Raw genomic sequence first — 13,548 nt, 5'->3', positions numbered from 1 at the left:
ATATATATATATATATATATATATATATATATATATATATATATATATATTTTTTTTTTTTTTTTATTATTATTAATAATAATAATGATAATAATAAAATAAAAATAGGATGGAATTGTTGGACCACTTACCGTATATACTCGAGTATAGGCCGACCCGAGTATAAGCCGAGGCCCCCAATTTACCCCCAAAAAACTGGGAAACCTATTGACTCGTGTATAAGCCGAGGGTGAGATATGCCTGTCCATCCCTGTGTGTGTGTCCATCCATCCATCCATCCCTGTGTGTGTGTGTGTCCATCCATCCATCCATCCCTGTGTGTGTGTGTGTCCATCCATCCCTGTGTGTGTGTCCATCCATCCATCCATCCCTGTGTGTGTGTGAAACACCGTAGTCATACAAGTACTACTCAATGACTTCATCACACTAACTTTACAATGATGTCATCTTGTATCTGGACCTTGTATGCTCCTGCATTTTTCAGCTTTTTTATGAATGTCAGAGTATCTTTTATTATTAGTTCCTCAACTAAACCATGGGATAGACATAAGTGAGGCACTTGCCCTTTAATCCTATAGAGTATTCAATTGAGAACATTTCTGATGGACTCTCCTAATGGCTGCTTTCTCTGCTGTTACTGTAAAATACCTTTCTTTTTTACCATTTAGATCTGAACCACTGAACTGATATTTGAGATATCCCAGCGGAGACAGATTCACACATAGAGCTTTTTTCTTGATCTTGTCCAGCCTACCTGTGTCCCCAGCCTCCGTCCGGTCCCGTCCCGTCCCGAGCCGAGCCTCCGTCCGGTCCCGTCCCGTCCCGAGACTCCGTCCGGTCCCGTCCCGTCCCGAGACTCCGTCCGGTCCCGTCCCGTCCCGAGCCGAGCCGAGCCTCCGTCCGGTCCCGTCCCAGGATCACCGCTCTTCGTCGGCGCCCATTCCCCTGTTCAAATGCCGCGCCTCCCTGTCTGTGATAGGCGGAACACAATTTCCCAGCAGTCTGTGTTCCGCCTATCACGGCCATCCTTTCATCCTCGTCCGTAGTACGAGGATGAGACGATGTCCGTGATAGGCGGAACACAGGCTGCTGGGAAATTCAGTGTTCCGCCTATCACAGGCGAAGGCGGAGCCGGAGGCGCGGCTTTTGAATTATAGAATGGCCGCTGTCTGTCTGCTCGACACGCTGATCGAGCAGGCAGACAGCGATGACTCGAGTATAAGCCGAGGGGGGCACTTTCAGCCTCAAAAAAGAGGCTGAAAATCTCGGCTTATACTCGAGTATATACGGTAGTCTTTTTCTGCCATCACTCATCTAGGTTGGGAAAAACAAACAAGTATTTAAAAGAAAAAAAGGGTGGAATTGTTGGACCACTTAAGCTGGCCATACACCTATAGATTATCTGCAGATTTTCTATGGTTAGATGGAAAAAGCACGAGATTCCTCCATCCACACAGTTTAGCACACATGGAGAAATCTATTGCACTTTTTCCATCTAACCATAGAAAATCTGCAGATAATCTATAGGTGTCCTCATCAACACACTTCAGGTACGACTGGACTAGAGAAGGAAGTCAATGTCGCCGCCTCCATCGGCGAGTTTGACACCTTGCTAGCCCCGTTGCCTGGTATGGATTTTAAGGGGAAGCCCCTATGCAAAAAAAAAAAAAAAAAACATTGTGGGGGCCCCCCGAAATCGATACCAGGCCCTTATCCGAGCACACAGCCCGGCTGATCAGGAAAGGGTGTGGGGACGAGCAAACGCGGTGGCTGCTTCTTCTTCTTTTCTCCTGATGTTGACACAACGCTCTCTCGCGCTGTAATGCCGTGGACACGGTACGCAGCGACTTATATAGGCATAAGGGGCGGGGTCACCAGGTGATGTCACATGGTGACTCAGCCCCTTATGACGTCACAGTCCTGAGGGATGATGGGACTGTGACGTCATAAGGGGCGGGGATCACCATGTGACATCACCCGGTCACTGCACACCGTGTCCACGGCATTACAGCGGGAGAGAGCGTTGTGTCAACATTGCAAGAAAAGAAGAAGAAAGAAGAAGACGGCAACTGAGGAAGTCGGGCTCCTCCGCTAGCAAAAGAGCGGCAAAAGAGCAGAAGATAGCGGAGGAGTCCGGCGAGAAGAACCGGAAAGAGCAGAGAAGTCGGAAGAAGACCCCCGGACGACAACGAAGGAGAAAGCTGGGCTCCTCAGCTAGCAAAGGAGTAGCAAAAGAGCAGAAGATAGCGGAGAGCCCAGCGAGAAGACCCCCGAAGTCAGAAGAAGAACCCGGAGCTGCCTAATAAACTACTTTAAAAACCTGTGTAATGTGTTTTTTTATTGACACTTTTTCCCTCAGGTGAATGGGTAGGGGTACGATGTACCCCATACTCATTCATATAGGGTGGGGGGCCGGGATCTGGGGGCCCCCTTATTAAAGGGGACTCCTGGATTCCAATAAGCCCCCTGCCCCCAGACCCCGACAACCAATGGCCAGGGTTGTCGGGAAGAGGCCCTTGTCCTCATCCACATAGGGACAAGGTGCTTTGAGGTGGGGGGCCGGCAGGGCCCCCCCCCCCGCACCCACCCCTCCAAGTTGAGGGCATGCAGCCTGGTACGGTTCAGGAGGGGGCGCTCACTCGTCCCCACCCCCTTTCCTGACCCGGCCGGGCTGTGTGCACGGATAAGGGTCTGGTATCGTTTTCGGGGAATCCCCATGCCTAAGGGCCTTGGAGGGGCATTCCCACTCGCTGCGATAGGAAAATGTGTTTTTTCTATTGCAGTGAGCGCGAAATGTACAGTACCATGTCGCCGAGAACCAGCGCGAACCAGACCTCACGGGCAGGTGCTGTAGCTGCCCTTTTGTCGTATTTGGTCCGTCGGACCAGCATACAGACGAACGGGTTTCCCGCTAGGAACTGAGTCCGGTGGAGTTCCAGCGGGAAAAATTTAAAACATGTTCTATTTCTAAAGTCCGTCGGATTTTTGGCACGCAAAGGTCCGATGGAGCCCACGCACGATGAGAATGTCCAACGGATTCGTTCCGGCGGACCTTTGCTGTCAAAACGTCCGGTCGTGTGTACGCGGCATAAGGCAGAGCAGCGTGGAGGACAGACCAGGTTCAGAGTGTGCGATACATGTGGCTGGTCATCATTATCTGCTCAGGCAATAAGAAAAATAAATAAATAAATAAATAAATAATAGATAAAAATAATATATAAACAAAAATTCTAAAAGATAAAAATGGGACAGACTTATTGGACCACTTAGCCTTTTTTTTTTTTTTTTTTTTATACCATCACTCATCTACGTTTCTCTTCAATCTGGGAGAAGTCTGATGGCAGAGAAGCGTGGAGGACAGCCCAGGCTCAGAGAAGTGGGATACGTGTGGCCGGTCACAGGGGCGGACTGACAACTCATGGCGGCCCCCCAGGCAATAGGAGTTTTTTGGGGCCCCCGGGCAATAGGAGAATATTATGGGGACCCCGGGCAATAGGAGAAGATTATGGGGCCCCCGGGCAATAGGAGAATATTATGGGGACCCCGGGCAATAGGAGAAGATTATGGGGCCCCCGGGCAATAGGAGAAGATCATGGGGCCCCCGGGCAATAGGAGAAGATTATGGGGACCCCAGGCAATAGGAGATTATGGGGACCCCAGGCAATAGGAGATTATGGGGACCCCGGGCAATAGGAGATTATGGGGACCCCAGGCAATAGGAGATTATGGGGACCCCAGGCAATAGGAGATTATGGGGCCACATAGTATACACACACAGACACACAATATACACACACACAGAATACACGTACACACACTGAAAATGTACTGGAGAGGTGGGGCAGCTATAATCCTGGGATTAAAAAAAAAAAAAAAGATTTTTACATACTGTCCCTGGTTTTATTGAGGCTGGCAACCCTGATGGGGCCCCTTAGTGGCATGGGGCCCTCGGGCACTGCCCGAGTACCCGAATGGTCAGTCCGCCCCTGGCCGGTCATTATATGCTCAAAAGTTAAAAAAAATAAAAATAAAAAAATAAAGTAAAAAATGAATTATTATAATAATAAATAAAAATATAAAAAGACTATACTGTATAAACAAAAAATCTAAAAAAAAGATAAAAATGGGACAGACTTATTGGACCGCTTAGTCTTTTTTCTGCCATCACTGGTCTACCTTTCTACTCCATCTGGAAGAGGTTGAGTGTCAGAACAGAGTTTTTGCAGAGGAAAGTGCTGCACAGCTGTGGAAGCTTTTTTTACATTTTTTTAAATGTGTAAAAACCAATCCAAAAACCCCTGAGACTGTTGCTGGCTCCACCCTCTTAGACGGGAGGTCAGCAGCCCCAAAAAAAACTGACAGCTGTCATTCCAGTGACAGTCTATAGCAGTGATGGTGAACCTTGGCACCCCAGATGTTTTGGAACTACATTTCCCATGATCCTCATACACTCTTCAGTGTAGATGGGCATCATGGGAAATGTAGTTCCAAAACATCTGGGGTGCCAAGGTTCACCATCACTGGTCTATAGTTTCTCTCTTTGCTCCTCTTCAGCAGCTAAACACGAGGTTATAAATTGGGGAGTTTGGGGGGGGGGGGTCAGAGGAGCTGGGCCGGGACAGACCGTAATATGGGAAAAAAAACACCGCAAGTAAGCATTTCAAATATTTGATGTACCAAATTTACACTTCAGCACAAAAGTGAAGTTGTCCTTTAGGTGGCATTATCTTTATTTTGGGCTAAACATTTGCAGACTAACGCAGTTCACATTCCTCTTTGAAGAGCTTATCCAAGTGTACTTCATAGAAGATGGAAAAAAAGGAGGAATTTGAGTGCTTCATATCAAGTCATGAGACAGGATAACCCGACGGGCGATAGCAAGTTTTTATTTCTAGCGCTATAAAACAAAAAAGAAGAAGAGCGACAATTTTGAAAAAAAATAAATAATAACTTTTACTTTTTGCTATAATAAATATCCCCCCCCCAAAAAAAACTAAAATTTCTTCAACAGTTTGGGCCGATATGTATCCTCCTACATATTTTTTGGAGGAAAAAAAAGCCCTTCACTTTTTATACAGGTGCAAGCCCTTGCACCTGTATAAAACAGTTGCAAGGGCCCGTCCCTCTGAAAAGTGACTCGTGTTGAGTTGCTTTTCAGAGAGCAGTTGACAGGCGGATGCGGATGGGAGAGGAAATGGCAATTCCTATTCATCCATTTTGACCCTGAAAAGGCTGCAACACAATGGTCACAGTTGGCGGTTCTGCTGCCACCCCCTCCCCCCCCCCCCCCCAATTCATGTGAATGGGTCACATCAGTGGCAGTACTGACACGCAGGCAACAGCGGGTATTTTTGCCACAGCATATGTACAACCCCACCCGGCTGATGTGTTAGGTTAAGTGGAATGGTCAGGGGAGGGGGGGGGGGGGGTAATAAAACCATGACTCAAACAGTGCATTTTTACCACCCCCTGGGCCACGTGTACACAACTTTTAAAAATGACAAAGCAAAAAAGGATTGGATTTTTTTTTTATTATTGACTCCAAACAAAACGGAGTCCACTCAGAATTCGAACAACAGAGCTACACCAATCATCCCCTTAGAAAGGGGTCCTTCTAAGGAGATTCACCCTCCCCCATTTGTCCTGATTACCATTGAAAGTTAAAGAAAAATTCCAAAATAATGGGTTGACACCAGAACGGTAATAGAAATCATCCAATGGGGGACACTGTTTTTGGTGACCACCAAGAATTTACGCATTTTGGAGTGATTTGCTCTGCCTTTTTTGGCTATGGGACAGGAAACAAAAAGTGAAATCTCCGTAATGGGACATGGAATACAAATTAAAAATAAAAATGTAAAATTAAATTTAAAAAAATAAAATGAAAAAAATTAAAAATTAAATAAAAAAAATAAAAAAATAAGATGAAAAAAAAAATGTAATTGAAAAAAATAAAATGAAAAAATAAATAAATAAAAAAACTCTGACATAAGTCATCGCCCTCCCTTACGCTATCTTAAAACAATAAAGGTTTTGCCTTTAATTACACTTTAAGTTGTGGGTGGGCACTCGGCGTCCTCCCTTACAAAGCAGGAGTGATAGTGCTGTACTGTTCATAATCAGGTCGCAGAGCCTGCGACTGACAGAGCGGTAGAGAAAACCAGCTTCAGGGTGGGGGAAGGAGGAATTAGGTTAAGTATAGTTGCTTTACTTCAGCTTTAACCACTTAAGGCTCTGCGCTTTCTGAGATTTGTTGTTTACAAGTTAAAGCGGAGGTATACCCTAAAAAAAAATATATATTAATATATATATTATATATATATATATATATATATATATATATATATATATATATATATATATATATATATATATATATATATATATATATATATATATATATATATATATATATATATATATATATATATATATATATATATAAATAAATGTGCCTAAAAAAAAAAAAAAATAAATAAATAATATTTTTTTAGTTACCAGAAAGGGCTGTTGCTAGGCAGATCGTCCTAATCTGCCACTTCCTACTCCGCGGTAGTCTTCATTCTCCTCCTCCTCGCATTGTCTTCTGGGGAATAGGGCTCGCTGTCTCCTGAGACCCGTGTGTGTCCCAGAACACCGCCGGCCATTCACAAAGCGCCGCACGACTCGCACATGCGCAGTAGTTCGAATGGCGGTGCCATGACCCGACCCCAACTGATGGACGTATCAGCCTCGGGCAGGGAGCTGACATCACGGGCACCCTGGACAGGTAAATGTGCTTATTAAAAGTCAGCAGCTACCAGTGTTTGTAGCTGCTGGCTTTTAAAAAAAAAAATAAAAAATTCAGCTGGAACACCGCTTTAAAATTTTTTTTTATGCTAGAAAATTACTTAGAACCCCCAAAAACATTATACATTTTTTTCCTAACACCCTAGAGAATAAAATGGCGGTCGTTGCAATACTTTCTGTCACACCGTATGTGCACAGCGTTTTTAGAAGTGCACTCTTTTTTGGAAAGAAAAAAAAATTTTGAATTAAAAAAATAAGACAACAGTAAAGTTAGCCCATTTTTTTTTAGATTCTGAAAGATGATGTTACACCAAGTAAATTGATACCAAACATGTCACGTTTTAAAATTGCGTGCGCTCGTGAAATGGTGACAAACTTTTACCCTTAAAAATTTCTAAAGGCGACATTTAAAAAATTCTACTGGTTGCATGTTTTGCGTTACAAAGGAGGTCTAGGGCTATTGCTCTCGCTCTACCGATCGCAGCAATACCTCACATGTGCGGTTTGAACACCGTTTTCATAATGCGGGCGCTACTCACGTATGCGTTTGCTTCTACGCGTGAGCTTGTCGGGGCGCGTTTACAATTTTTTTTTTCTTATTTGTTTTACTTTTTAGTTTTTACAGTTTTACAAAAAAAAATAAAAAATGGTGCCACTTTTAGACCCCTTTCACACTGGGGCGTTTTTCAGGCGTTTTTCAGGCGCTTTAGCGTTAAAAAAAGCGCCTGTAAAGCGCTTGAAAGAAGCCTCATCTGCAGTCCCAATGTGAAAGCCCAAGTGCTTTAAGAACCCTTTCACAATGTCAGCGCCCGAAAAACGCTCGTAAAGCGGCGCTTAAAGGGTTAAAAGCGCCCACAAAACGCTGCTGCCAATAGCGTTTTTCAGGCGTTTTACAGGCACTTCCCATTGATTTCAATGGGAAGGGGCGCTTTAGGAGCGTTGTATTCACCGCTCCAAAAGCGCTGCAAAGAAGCTGCTTGCAGGACTTTTTTTGACGCCCTGCCAGCGCAGTGCCTTGGTGTGAAAGCACTCGGGCTTTTACATTGGGATTGCAGTTGCAGCTTCTTTCAGGCGCTTTTTTTAAACGCTGAAGTGCCTGAAAAACGCCCCAGTGTGAAAGGGGTCTTATTCCTATTACAAAGAATGTAAACATCCCTTGTAATAGAAAAAAAGCATGACAGGTCCTCTTAAATATGAGATCTGGGGGTCAAAAAGACCTCACATCTCATATTTACACTAACATGCAATAAGAAAATAAAACATGTTGTCATTTATATAAAAAAAAAAAAAAAAATTACAAAAAAATGTATATATATATATATATATATATATAGAAAATAGCCCTAAGAGCTATGTGCGGAAGTGACGTTTTAACATTGCTTCTGCCCCGCAATGATATGGAGACGAGTGGGGGGTCGTCTTCCCCTTCGCTCATCTCCATGTCAGGCTAGGGAAAACATAAAATCACCTCCACCGCTGCCAACAGCTCCGGTAAGCGCCGGAGAGCACCGGAAGCGCAGTGGGCCCCCCCCCCCCTCCCGCTGCAGGTAAAAGTGATCTTCGTGGCGAATCCGCCACAGAGATCACTATTATCTGAAACCAGACTGCTCACTGAAGAAGAGGATACCGGGGTTATGGCAGCTAGCTGCTGCCATAACAACAATAATCCTCTTCGAAGTACCGACGTATAACGTCGGCGGGCGGTCCGGAAGTGGTTTGTTATTTTAAATACTGTAATTGTATCTAACAATCACAGTATTAAACAGGTGTGTACACTGCCCCCTTGGGGGACAATCCACACTAGTTGATGAGGTGACAGGCGTTTCTCTGTATTACTACCAGTCACCGCTCAGACATACAGGAAACAATTGTGTCCTAGTCATGCTGGAACACAGTCCGGAGCTGCAGTGCAGCGATCTGCTGCTGAATATTAATAAATTATCATCATCATTAATAAGTGAAGATTTTTTATAATTATATGATGATGGTGGTTATTTTATATAATAATAGATTATTATTATCCGCTTGCCGATATAGACGTGATTCTGCACTACCAGGTATGGTGCGCGTGTCGCTTTTGCAGCGATCAGTCACATCAGCGGGTGCCGGCCAATCGATGTCCACTGCTACCCGCCGATCACCGGAGGAGACACTCTGGACGGAGCTCTACCTATGTAAACAATGCAGAGCTCTCCTGTCAGCAAGGATGTGGTGGATTTCGTTTTTTTTTTCCCTGCAATGCAAAGCAGGGAATAAAATCCAGCACATCCCTTTGTGAGAGCCGCACACACACAGTACACAAAAACACTGGCTAGACACACCGTTAACCCTTTGCTTGCCCCTAGATCAGTGATGGCGAACCTTGTCACCCCAGATGTTTTGGAACTACATTTCCCATGATGCTCATGCACTCTGCAGTGTAGTGGAGCATCATGGGAAATGTAGTTCCAAAACATCTGGGGTGCCAAGGTTCGCCATCACTGCCCTAGATGTTTAACCCCCTTCCCATCCCGTGTCGTCAGTAAAGTGACAGTACATATTTTTAGCACTGATCACCGTATTAGTGTCACTTGTTTCCAAAAAAAAAAAAAAGTGTCAGTTAGGTGTCCGACTGTCCTCTGCAATAATCACATTCCCGTTATAAGTCGCTGGTCGCCGCCATTACTGTATAAAAATCAAACAAAATTTCAGTATATATCCCATCGTTTGCAGACGCTACAACTTTTTGCGCAAACCAATCAATATAGGCTTGTTGCCATTTTATTTATTTATTTATTTTTTTCAAAAATGACGAATACATATTTGGCCTAAATTTATGAAATCAGTTTTTTGGGGGGTTTTTTTTGATAGGTTTTATAGCAGAAAGTAAAAAAAAAAAAAAAAATACAATTTTTAAAAAACGGCGATCAAATACCACCAAAAAAAAAGCTCTACTTGTGGTATAAAAAAAAATAAAATAAATAAATAAAAAAAAAAAAGGGAAGGAGGACATCAATTTTAGTGCCGCACGACCGCATAATTGTCAGTTAAAAGTAACGCAGTGCCACATTGCAAAAAAAAAAAAAAAAAGCTTGATCATGAAGGGGGGTAAATCTTCTGGAGGTTAAGTGGATAATAGATCAGCAGCAATGAGTATTTATTATATATAAATAATGATATAATAATAAAAAAATATATATAATATTATAATATATATATATATATATATATATATATATATATATATATATAATATAGGGATTTTAAACTGAATCCATATTTCTCATCATCATGAGATAAAATAACCCCTACTTGGTAAATTATAATATATATATATATATATATATATATATATATATATATATATATATATATATATATATATATATATATATATATATTTTTTTTTTTTTTTTTTTTTTGCTGTGTCACCATTAAGAGGATCCCACCCTCCCCCAGCACATTGGACAGATGTGATGCCGCCGCTGCCGCCACTTTAACGGAATCCTTTTGTTTCCCCCTCTGCTCAGCACAGGTAGTTGCGGCACGTTCCAGGTAGGGGCTATTTATAGAAGCCTGTGCCGATCTCCAGCTCCTGGCACACATTCAGCCCAAATATAGTTGCCGTCTGCACACAGCAGATTTCAGCTTGTTAGCGCTCACCACTTCACAGCCACGCCGAACGTTTCAAATACCTTTTGCTTTTTCACTCCTGCACACAGTGCACAGCCACCCAACACTGAACATGTTCTAAAATAGGAATAAAGGGGGAAAAAAAAAAAAAAAAGCGAGGGCATGGTTGGAGCTAAAAGTTTAATCTATCTACAGTGCCTTGAAAAAGTATTCATACCCCCTTGAAATTTTCCACATTTTGTCATGTGGCAACCAAAGACGTAAATGTATTTTATTGGGATTTTATGTGATAGACCAACACAAAGTGGCACATAATTGTGAAGCGGAAGGAAAATGATAAATGGTTTTCCAAATTTTTTACAAATAAATATGTGAAAAGTGTGGGGTACATTTGTATTCAGCCCCCCCCGAGTCAATACTTTGTAGAACCTCTTAGGCCGGGTTCACACCGGTTCGACAAACGCTCCGACCTTTGCGAGCTCATGCCGCAAGACGTGTGAAAAAGCAATGTTTCCCGATGGGAGCCGTCTCAACTGGTCCGACTTCGAAACAGTTTCCCGCACTACTTTGGTCCTTCAGCCCATTGAATATCACTGAAGTCAAATCAAAGTCGGATTGACGTCTAGACTGATCCGACTTTGGCTTGGAGTGCCCCTTCAAGGTCATCAGTCGCTTGCCAATTTAAAAAAATAAAAACAGCATGGGTTCCCCCTCCAAGAGCATACCAGGGCCTTTGGTCTGGTATGGTTTTTAAGGGGAACCCTCACACTAGAACAACGGCATGGGGGCCCCCCTGAAATCCATACCAGACCCTTATCCAAGCACACAGCCCGGTAGGTCGGGAAAGGGGGTAGGGACGAGCGAGCGCCCCCCACCCCAAAGCACCTTGTCCCCATGTTGACAAGGACAAGGGCCTCTGCCTGACAACCCTGGCCATTGGTTGCTTATTGTTATCTGGAAGCCCCCTTCAACAAGGGGGCCCCCACCCTATGTGGATAAGTACGGGGTACATTGTACCCCTACCCATTCAACTAAAACAAAAAAAAAGTGTCAAAAATAAAAATACATTACACAGGTTTTTAAAGTAATTTATTAAGGCAGCTCCGTTGTCTCTTCCGACCTCTTCTCCCCTCTCCAGCCATTCTGTGTCCTCCGCTGGCATCTTCTGCCTCTGCTGGTTCTTCTCCCCTCTCTCTGGGTCTTCTCGCTCTGTCTACTGCCGAGTCTACTCAGCCATCTGCTCGCTCTTTTCCACGGTCTTCTCCCTCTGTTCTTCCAATGTTGACTCAACACTCTCTGCCGCTCTAACGCTGGGTGCGCGGTGTGCCACTACTTATATTGGCATGGGGCGGGGTGAGCATGTGACGTAATTCGGAGGACCCGCCCTTTATGATGTCACCACCTGGGGCATGATGGGCTGTGTCATAAGTGGCGTGCCACCAGTGACCCCGCCCCATGCCAGTATAAGTAGTGTCGCACCACGCACCCGGCATTAGAGCATAGAGTCAATATCGGAAGAAAGAGGGAGAAGACAGCAGCAAAAAGAGCCAGAAGATAAACGGAGAAGACCCACTTAATTTCGTTGACCAAAACATTTTTGGGCATAAATTTTCACCAGGGACGTGTGTCCAGTGACGAAAACTAAACAAAAAACTACTCCACATTTTCATCAATTGAAGAAATCTATGAGGAAAATCAATTCCCAATTTTTGTCAACAAATGAAAAGGGAACGAAAATGTGAGGGAGGGACATGTGAAACCCACGTGAACTTCCTGTTTCCTCTGAGCATCACCTGTAAAGCCATGAGTGTTCCCCTCCCGGCAAACAAGGTGGCATCCGCAGTGTGCTTAGCACTCTGCAGAATTACAGGCCTCCTCAGATGACCATCCAGAGCACTGTGCTCATTACAGGCCTCCTCAGACCACCGCCCAGAAAACTGTGCATTAAAAGCCTCCTCAGATGACCATCCAGAGCACTGTGCTCATTACAGGCCTCAACAGACCACTCTCCAGAGCACTGTGTGCATTACAGGCCTCAACAGAGCACTGCCCAGAAAACTGTGCATTACAGGCCTCCGCAGACCATCATCCAGAGCAATATGTGCATTACAGGCCTCCGCAGACCACCATCCAGAGCACTATGTGCATTGCAGGCCATCCTTTCAGCACCACTCCTTTTGGTGTGCGTCAAGCTTCACATCGGGAGATCGAGACAGAGGATCCACTGCATGAGTGTCGCTACACGAGTTCCTGTCCGCAAGACATCAGAGCAGTCTGGTCATTGGCGAGAGGGCAAAATGCCCAACCTTTAGCTATCCTTTGTCACAGTTACACTGGGACACCTTGCACAGACACCTCCACACCAGGAACACGTTACTAATTTATTTGAATATTGTGCTTAGGACAACTCTAACCTTCCACCCTACAAGAAATCCACCGTTTACCATTACACCTTACAGTTAATGAGCTCCCGTGTACCGGTGAAGAACATAAGATCTGCAACATGGACTTTATTGCCATTACTGATAAAAGGGCCCCTCCTTATATTATTATTCTTAAAACAACTCTCCCTCCTAATGAGGGAAGTATAGGTTGGCCAGATTCCATGCCTTCCAGAGTGTCAGTACAGTCAGTTAGGGCTACCTCCCAAAAGGATGTTACAACTATTTCTCAAGGAAGCGTTTATACAGTATTGTCTTTTTTTTATATATTGTCCAGTGCCTTTTTGGAGGAATTCTTTTGCAGAGTTGGCGCTGTTGCCAAAACTCGTTCTTTATTGGTTTCAGTAAAATATTCTTAGAACCTAAAATACGCAAAGTGTCCGATTTACTATTTTACAGCATACAAGGAAGTCTGAACCCAGAGTGTCAGGTGGGTTGGAATGTTCACAAGGTCACGGCCGTGCAGATGAGCAGGTAATTCTAAGCAGTCCTCTAGGAGGCCGTGCTTCATACGCAACTGATAAATTCTGCTGGACAGCTTGTGCTTTTGCAAATTGACACTTACTGGCTGAATCAAGTGAAAATAAAGCTTACAAAAAATAAAAAATAAATCTAATGCAGCCACCACATTTAAGAATTGGTAAGCAACATAATAAAAGTCTTTGCTTTTGGATTTATTACTGCTTTAATTCACCCTGCTGTTACG

The 13,548-nt window shown here is 43.9% G+C and overlaps 1 protein-coding gene across 5 annotated transcripts in view; it reads right to left on the bottom strand.

The window, feature by feature from the left end:
* Positions 1-13,548, bottom strand: part of UNC13B (unc-13 homolog B) — a 626,059-nt gene that overhangs the window by 588,747 nt on the left and 23,764 nt on the right. The window lies entirely within an intron of this gene.

This window comes from Lithobates pipiens, unplaced genomic scaffold (genome assembly GCF_037356315.1).
Source record: "Lithobates pipiens isolate NorthernLeopardFrog02 unplaced genomic scaffold, aLitPip1_a1.2 Scaffold_3, whole genome shotgun sequence".
NCBI classification, from domain to species: Eukaryota; Metazoa; Chordata; class Amphibia; order Anura; family Ranidae; genus Lithobates; species Lithobates pipiens.
The sequence above is the reverse complement of the archived record's forward strand: the minus strand, read 5'-3'. Positions and strand labels throughout refer to the sequence as shown.